The 9,910-nt window shown below is 39.0% G+C and overlaps 1 pseudogene; it reads right to left on the reverse strand.

The window, feature by feature from the left end:
• Positions 1 to 4,918: 4,918 nt before the first annotated feature.
• Positions 4,919 to 5,359, reverse strand: LOC138364014 (etoposide-induced protein 2.4 homolog pseudogene; annotated as a pseudogene).
• Positions 5,360 to 9,910: the final 4,551 nt, after the last annotated feature.

Here is a 9,910-nt window from a genome sequence, read left to right on the forward strand (position 1 = left end):
TGTCGGAGAGATAAGCAGGGGCAGGGAAGGCTGATTTGGGGAGGAAATGACCTGAGGTGTGAGCTGGTTAGCATGGGGTGGATTAGCATTGGGGTGTGTAGCTACGCTCAAATGGGAGGAGTTGTATTGTTGTTTGCTTGCTCTGTGGGCTATCTGCTCCTCCTTTGTCATGAATTTGTCAATATATACGTTGTAGTAATTTTCGCTACCTCTGAGTAAGTGTTTGTGATGCAGTATGTAATCCACTGCCTCTTCGTTAGTGAACTGTACCAGGACAGGTCGTTTCCTGTTACAGTTGTATGGTCCAATGAGTCGGTGGACGTTCACCTCATTCCCTGCCATCTGGGCTCTCATATGTCTGTCAAGATCCCTTGTAGCTCCAACTCCTCAATCTCCATCCTTTCCTGCCTCGATGGTGCCCTGGCTTCAAGCAATCCATGGATTATGATTGTTCTCTTTCTCAGTTCAGGGTCATGCTGGTGGCCCCCTCCCTGGCTGACCCCCAATCTTATTATTTATGTGTTCCCAGATGATTGTTATAAAGCCTAAATGCCAATTAAATAAAATTCGGAAAACATTTAATAAATAACCATGACTCCAGGCCCTTAACAGAGCGAGTCATAACCCCATTCGTTGTTAAGATGCCTATAATGATGCTCTTTACAATGAATGTAATGTTTAAGAAAAAATATTTGTAGTGCAATATTAAAATATTTTGAGGTTAAAAATGAGCGAAGCAATAATATATACTGTAAACATGAAACGTGGACAAAAAGTTCATTAATCTTTCTCTGTGATTTATTTGGAGCAACATTAACAGACGGATTATAGAAAAAACGATGTCCCAAAACATGAGATGATTGGGTTGGTATAAAAGCCGTTCTCCCTGTTGAAGGAATACAGTTAATGTTTGCCTTTATCTTTGTAGGCAACAGATAAATGCAGACTGGAATCGTTATCATAGAAGCATAGATAATGCTTCTGACGCAGCATTGCATATTCTTCAGAACGGAAACTTGTAAATGGAATTATGTAAACTCAGTTATGCATTACAGTCTTCACTGAAATTCTCTTCTCAATATGCAGCTCAAGGCTCAGAACTTGGTAAATGAAGATACGACTTCAGTGTATTGTATATAACATATTTAAATTGCATGAATTATGTTCCTAGGCCAGACAATTTATCAGAGACTTGTACCGTGCAGGAACTAATGTTGTGCATCTGCTGGCAAAGCTTTAAGTTTTGGATGAAGTACTCGTCTAATTATACTCGACTCAACTGGCTTATGAGGTTGAGTATCGTCTCTTTAACCCCAACATTTAGATTAGTGGTTTAATGCTGTGGATCCACTCTTTTTTCCCAACCCGTCTTCGACTAAAGTCCATTACATCCAGCCGCCCGTCCTCCAAACACAGACCCAAAAGTGATTCCATACACCTGCTAAACCCCCTGTTTATGAATGAAAAACGGTTTACACACGACTTGCAACTGATTTCGTTCGAACACTTCCGGAACAAGTGCTTTACTGACGAATTTTGTTTGAACGCTGTAAATGCTTCACCCACGTACTACAAATACAAATAATCGCCAACCGAAGCTACTGGAGGACGGGCTGTTTTTCCTTGTTTAGGTGTGAAAACGGTGGATTTATGATTCAAAACGTCCTCTAGTTAATTCCCCTTAATGACGATACTTTACAGAAAACAACCAGACATGTGTTACTGATCCATGAACAAATCCACAGGTGCCGTGATGAAGGTTCGAACCCATGGGCTGGGTATTCCCGGCACGCTCTCGTTGACTGCTCCACGACATGGTCAAAAGAATTGCAATCTGGGGTATAACTACACGCACTTGGATTCCCGAGGTTTCCACTGAAGCCAAACTAGGGTTTCACACATTTCGCCCCCATGCACTCTGGTTATGTCGTCCAGTAGTTCTACCTCTGACGCCCATCTTTCAATGCAGAGAGAAATCACATTATCCTGATATATCAAGTAACAAATCTAGTCGTGTGGATGTGTTCATTAACGTATCACGATAATGTGATTACTGTGAACTGATCCATGTTTCCAGTTTAGTTATGACATTAATATGGCAGTTGTTTCTATATCTATTTAAATTGCCCTTTGTACCTTGTACACCCTCCTTATACCTACCAAATTTTTCTTGTAATGTAATGAGGTCCAACTCTTCCTTCATAGCTTAGTCCCTTTAGCTCAAGAACCAGTTTTTTTTATATAAATACCTTTTCTAGTTTTGTTTTGAATTTCTTCAACCAGGGTTAGTATGCCTTGGGAGCATACTTGTTTTTTCCTTTATTAACAAGCTTAGGTATACACAGCAATGTGCTGTTACCCAAGTCTATATGAAGGATTACACAGTAAATAAAACACTAGCTAAAAGTTCTTCTAATATTTCCATCTCACAGGATGGTTAGTAATACAAGGAATCAGGAGAGAAAATACCTGCTTCTACAACTTTTTTTTTTTTAAATAACACTGATTTTCATAAGAGCTAAGCACTGAATCACTGAAATTCAGTTCGAATTCACTCGGTTTGAATGTTTTATTTTTTATTGTAACAAGCATAGATATATACAGCAATGTGCTGCTACCCTATTGTGTATGAAGTGTTATACAGTGTAGATAAAAAAAATAAGCTACCAGCTCATCCAACATACCTCACCGCACAGGAAGGTCAGTCATACATGGATTCAGGAGAGAACATGAAATGTACGGCTGATCTACTAACTTCCACTAACAAAATCTGGGTCAGACAGAGGACGAGATCTCACAAAGTACGCACAGTAGTCTAAAGGGTCATTTGTAAATTATTTTTAAAGAATAATCTGAAGTTTGGTAGTATGTCTTACATAGGGCATTGTTATTTGGTTGAGGGCGCATGTTTTTTGTTTTTCTTTCTTTTAGATCTAGAGTATTTCAGAAGTGGGAAGTTGCCTTCTTAATCATGTGGGATGGTGTGGGGCGTCTTCACATTGGAGACAGCTTTGAAATTCAGCTTGGCAGTTCCTGTAGTGGGAAGCAGGCAGAGGAAGAAAATTCAGAGGTAGTCTCAACCAGTGACAGACGCAACCGTTTCAGCGTTTATCTGCACTAGCTGTGGTTGGGATGCCATTCTTGGGATGAACTTAATAGCCTACAGCAGACGTTGCACCCAAGCAGACCCCCAGGGCACATTTCAATAACCCCACGTGATTGACGGATGTCTACTACATGGTTTCCTGCACAGATACTGCATCTCTGACCTGGCTGTTGCATTTCTGGACGTAGTGAGTGCATTGGTAACACCTGAAGCATTGACATAGACGGCATTAACGTTGCCTGGAGATCTGATGGGGTGTGCAGGCCACGCCAAAACATTTGAGGCCGTTGTCAGCCGCGAGAGTGGCCTCTGCAGGAGACTTGAGGGTGGGTTTCAGGTTTCCATCCTGCTGGATGAGGTTTGCTGAAACAGCAGTCAATGACTGGTTCTGAAGGTTGATGCTGTGGATGATATAGGCTATCGTTCTTTCCGCGATAAGAGTGCTCAGTCGGTAGACGAATGTGCTTCTTACCGCCTCATATTGGTGGGGAGGTTCAAGGATCGGGTTTTCTGGCTCTAATGCCTTGATTGTTGTGGGATTGAACAGGCCTTGGAGTGTTAAGTGTTACAGCACTGCTGGACAGAATCTGGAGTCCCTTTTCCTCCATGATGACGTCGATTGAAGCAACATCAGAGTTCGCCGTCAAGAGGGCCAGAATCTCGGCCCAGAATCTCGGAACCTGTACAAACTAGACATTATATATATATATATATATATATATATATATATATATATATATATATATATATATATATATATATATATATATATATATATATATATATATATATATATATATATATATATAATGTCTAGTTTGTACAGGTCAATGCTAACATTAAAAATATTGTGCCATTGGTTAATTTGGGCTGACTTGATCAAATTGCGTTCATCAAAACCCCTGCACTTAGCAATATGTTTTGGCTCTCTCCAATTAATATTATGATTATAAAAACTGTCATGTATCTTATCTTGAGGCTTATCTCGAGATGATTTCCGGGCTTAGCGTCCCCGCAGCCCGGTCCTCGACCAGGCCTCATTTTTTGATACACCCCACCAGGAAGCAGCCTATAGCAGCTGTCTAACTCCCAGGTACCTATTTACTGCTAGGTGAACAGATGCATCAGTGCGAAAGAATCTCTGCCCATTTGTTTCCGCCTCCACCGGGGATCGAACCCGGAACCTCGGGACTACGAATCCGAAGTGCTGTCCATTCAGCTGTCTGGCGTCCTTACATCCACTTATTCACGAGCCATTTATTAGCTTACAAATTCTTCACATACTGTCAATGTCTCACTCCATTTCACTATTTTAAGTACATTCACATTTCTTGATCTATATTTTTCATAGATTCCACAAGTCAATCTTAAAACCTTAAAATTACTATACACTCGCGTATTTTCATCATAGATACTATTGCTAACTATAGTCCCTTGCGCAAGATGGCAAGAGAGGCAGCCAAATAACAAACTCTCATAGCTGATGGAACAAGTTCTAGTTGAGTGAGTAAGGGGCCGTAAGAAACCACACCCGTCGATGACCTATTTGACCAAGTTATGTGGATATAAAAAAAAGTCCATGGGGATTAATACATGTAGCTTCTCTTCTGGGGAAGAGAGATGGTATCTCTAAATCATTAACAATTAACATGGGGTCAAAATAATTCTTAGTATACAACAGAACAACTGCCGGCCAAGCAATATTAATATGAAATATTGTTGCATCTTTGGTGAAGCAACTTTTGCTTTAGTCACAGACAATAAAACAGCTTCAAATATCTGAAGCAATTCCCATTGAGTAAAACAATCTTCCTAACGTCTACTGGGAAGAAAGGAAGTAGAGCGATAAGGAGATGGCTGAGGAGTCTTGCTGGGGGTCGGTGGAGAATATTTTGTGACTAAAATCTGGATGATGCGGTTCGACACACCAACCACCAAAGAAAACAACTGCATTTGGCAACCATTGGAGTTGAGCACTGGATCAGCCTCGTTGGCACTGATGATGATAACAGGAAGTGACACAGCAAAGAGACATCCACTAATGTACATTGAAGATTGATACATTGTGATAAGTGCCAGGGGAAGGCCAAACCCCATGAAGTACGGCCAGTTCTCTTCGATGAAACTTAATCTCTTGATTAGTTGCCAACCCATGTTGAACCATCTGTACTCAAAGGCAGAGAGTGCATTAAGCATACACAGGTGAATACCGTTCAGGATCAAATCTACACCCACCAGAGGCACCAGCTTCATCAAGCTAGCCTGTATGAGAAAAAGAAACTGGATAAAGATGGAGATGAGAATATTGGCTACAAGTTTACTGATGCTGCTGATCAGGTGGGGACGTCCTTGGCACTGGCGATATACATTATCAGCTGTGCCTTGAAACCATATGGTGTTAATGATCCTGGAGAGCATCATTATACGTTTGGATCCTGGATACGTTTTGCCTCCTGGTCAAAATGTTTTGTGCTACTGGGAGACGTATCTTGAAGGTAGCATCTTATTCTTATGTAAAATACGTAACTTCATGTAGAGAAGAGCAGGCTCAATCTCTCTCTTGAAAGATTATCGTCACAATATTTTGGATTTTTTTTTTCCAAAACAGTAAGTTAAGGGTCCGCTGGTAGGTTAGGTGGAGAGGAAATTCTCCTTTTAGTTTCAAAACGTCATAAAAAATGTTAATTGAAAGTTTCCTCTCCTAACCTTTCTGAGTAAGCCAGAGGACTCAAATAGAAAACGGGACAGTACATCTCTTTTGTGAGCAGATCATTTAAAATTACGTCCATTTTTGGCCGTAGGGCGCATACGAGCGAAAAGCGACGTTATTTTTAAGAGTGCGGGTTGGTGAGGATGGGCAGCACCAACGATAACACTGGCCCCTGTTCCTCATCCAGGAAAAGCCCCAGCACCTGCTTCAGTCCCGGCAGGAACATTTAATGGAAGAATGCTACACTGAGGCCGATAACAGCACCGTTGAGGATGCAACACTGCAATGCAAATGCTATGCATTGTAAGCATGTAAATGCAATGCATTGGATTGTTGGGCCCATTCTAATCACACAATGTATATAAGTGTGAACTCAAAGATTTACTAGTTTGTTAAAGCTTCACACCCAATTGGTACAAGGGATCGAAAACAAACCTCACTCACTCACTCTGCTGAAGACGGGGGTGAGTTCCTGATTAAAATGGGCTTAATCATATTATTTTTTAACCATTAGATTCATACTCAAGTACTCAAGAACTGGGGAAAGTTTAGCTCGCTGTTTAGAGTAACACAATTGAATTTCTAATTTCCGGTTTAGCTTTGGGGAGTATGAGAGTAGTGTTGGAAATATTCAACACTTTATTACTAATATTCAGTACCTTCAGAAACTATTCTTGTAATGTGTAATATAATTTTACTAACACTACTAACCACTAGAGTAGTGAAAATAACATGATTTAACTAACTCATAATAACGCCTCATTTCCCCAGAAATTCTAGTCAAGTGTTGCATCAGATCACATGACGAAAGGGAAAATATTTACATTAATAAGAATTATATAAAATTCTCCTAATTTCACATTCTTTAATGAGTATTATTTAATAACACTTTTGCAAGAATTTACTTCGTGAACTAAAGCAGATAATACATTTATTTTCGTTTATATAGAATTGTTTATTAGCTGGTAATAATTCTTGCAATTACCAATTGCTATTCCAGCGCATTCACATACGACTGAATTTATATTCAGTTCTCTCTCATATTGAACAACGTTCATTTAATTATTATGAAATGAGAATTTGAATATTGTCAAATAAGACAAAGCAATTCTCTGTAATTCCTGATAATCTTTAGTTCCTATAAACCGGGATATTAATTAAATCATAGATAATATTAAGCGCGCCATAGCAAAACTGCGCATGATGAGGTACCCGGGAAGGAGGAAGGTCTGGCAAGCGACGCCATTAAGCTAGAGATTGTCTGGAAGCTGGTCAAATTACCGGCTCATCAATCCGCCGTCCCTTCCACTATGGACGCTAGGAGGACGTGACTGCTTCATCATATCACAGACATCAGTATCGGCATATCTATAAGTTCATTTCCCTTGTTCTTTGTGATCACATTTCACATAATAAGTAGGATAATTTGTCGTTATGCTGCACGTCCATTAAAAATAACCAGTAAGTGTATATACAGTGCTTTACCACATCTAATTTAGAAATGTTGTATTATAACTCTCTAGAAGATTTCTACATAATACTCGCCTTTCAGCTTGGAATTGCTGATAATAAGGAAGATATGATGCTGCTTCGATCAAGTGTTCCCAGGATAGCCTGATGAAACAAATTTCTCATGACGAAAATATCCCAATGTATGGTAGCTTTCCTTCGTACAGCTAAGCTGTTATTTCGTTCTTGTAGTTTGTAGAATATTATATTTTATTAATCCAAAGATTATTTAAAATCTCCAATATTTCATATTTTCTTCAATATTTCATGTGTATTAATCTTCATTTATTTGTACTTGAAATGCATTAATTTTTCTGTACTAATGAAACCCCCCAAAGTGTGTGGAGGGATTAGGCTTCGTAATTTATTATAACTACAGTTCATTCATTATACAGTAATAGATTTCCATCATACTTATATAAGAGATCCAGAGGCACTGGTTCTCCAATTATTAGTTCCTTATCTTAAGGATGGTCCTTCAAATGATTTATGAGATTTATTATCTTGGAGCCAGATTCCCTCAGAAGCAGAACGTATAAACATAGTTGCCTCTAAAAAGTGAGAAGAAACATGTTCAGGGGTATTGTAACCACATCCCAAATTCTAAATATATTTTAACTATTTTTTCATAAAAAAAATTAAATGATACAGGAAACGCTCGAAAGTATTGCTCACTTAACTTTATGATGATTAAAATAAAAATTAACACACACAGTTTCATATAAACATTATATATGAAATACCTGCAATCTCTGACTGTCCCCTGGGGATATCCTGGCTGCCTTAAGGTCAGGTGACCTTGTGGCTGCGGCTGCTTACCTCCTCCTCCTCCTCCCTGTGATCGCCATTGCGTCCTTTTATATTTGTTTGTTTATTTAATAATTTCCTCTCTGGTAACCACTAAACTTGTCAGGATGTCATCTGCACATTCTACGTAGATTTGTTTTGCTGTATTCATAAAGTTCTTTGGTATATTCTTATTTCGTAATTTAAACCATTTTCATTATCAGTTATTTGACTTATATTTTAATAGCCAGGTGTCGGAAAATCCGACACCATTTAATATATCATACAGATAATAGCTGTATTACCAACAAGTTACCCATAGAAAACGTAACTTGTAGTGGAATTACCGTCTATAGAAAACGGGATATCATCACCACATACTATTATAATTCACCAGCTATTCTGCTGGGAATTATTCTTAAATACATAAGTCTTTGGACTTTACCATCATAAAAACATCTTATATAAATTAACTTAATTATCAATATTAAAGTAGAGTAAATGTGACCCTTCTATCACGTTCTGAAATCTGGACAATGTAAGCCAGGCGTCAGAGTGGGGAAGGAGAGCAGCCATTGTTGTGTCACCTCCGAGACGTGTGGAGCAAATTCGGCTCCTATCATTCTGGACAATGTCGGCCAGTAACGTCAATAGTATGGAGTGTTAAACAGCCATTGTGTATACGAGACCAGAGGCACACGGGAGCAAATACGGCTCCTGTTAATTTTACTTGGACGTAGTGTTATGGAAACCAAAGGTACCATCTCCAACACGATGTCTACAATTCAAGTTAAGTGTTCTTTCCGAAACCCATTATTTATCATTAGTGGCCATTAATGTCATTATATAGGGTGAGCCGGTTAGATCACATGGAAGCCTCAAACTAAAGGTAATTAAGCCAGGTCTTCATGTTACATGTACTGTTTTCTCTGATATACTTGTCATATATAGGTATCTGGCTTCACAGCTAGCGCACTTTTGACAGGTCAAGACGAGGATGCAAGATTTGTGCACCAGTTACTGGGTGATATGGAAGCTACCTCAATGAGGATAATTTGGTGTCTACACCCTAGTTATACCTGGTGGACTAACCTGCTGTACTATAAGATAAGGAACCTTTTCAATGTATGTAGTTACTGTAGTTTGATTGGCTGCATATATATAAATATAAACCCCCCCTAATGTGTAGAGGATCGATTTGTGAGATTAAGAGATTATTGCAGAAATACAGTCCACTTATCATTATACAAATTGCTATCGAAGTATATAAATTAACGTAAATATAAATTCATATAAATTAAATAAATATAAATCTCACAGGTCGGTTCCCACATTATTTGGTCCTTCGAACCGGATTATTTGGTCCTATGAACCCACATTTGGTCATCTTAGTACCGGATGAACCAGTTAACCAGTGGATTCATTAAATATACTAGTGCAGTGTGATTTAAACAAAGGCCAGCAGTCAAGACGGCAGCCTAGCCTCGAGGGAGCTCAGGAGCCTCCCTCAGCCCAGTTCAGCTTCGTCAGCGGTTTCATGCACACCCACAGATATTTGGTGGCGTGTTATTTCGTGAAATGACAGCGCTAATATAGAACCCAGCCAAATTAGTGACTGTGTCGCGAGATTGTTCACGGATTTCATGGTGTTACATTTCGCGAGAGATTATCTACGAATTTTGTGGAGTTTATTTCGCGAGGTCAATAATAATATTTAATACTTCTAGATAATATTAGAAGTTTCATAGAGGCTAATTAAGAGGCTATTATCAATAATTGTGTATATTATTTCTCCAAAT

The sequence above is a fragment of the Procambarus clarkii genome, chromosome 12 (assembly GCF_040958095.1).
Source record: "Procambarus clarkii isolate CNS0578487 chromosome 12, FALCON_Pclarkii_2.0, whole genome shotgun sequence".
NCBI classification, from domain to species: domain Eukaryota; kingdom Metazoa; phylum Arthropoda; class Malacostraca; order Decapoda; family Cambaridae; genus Procambarus; species Procambarus clarkii.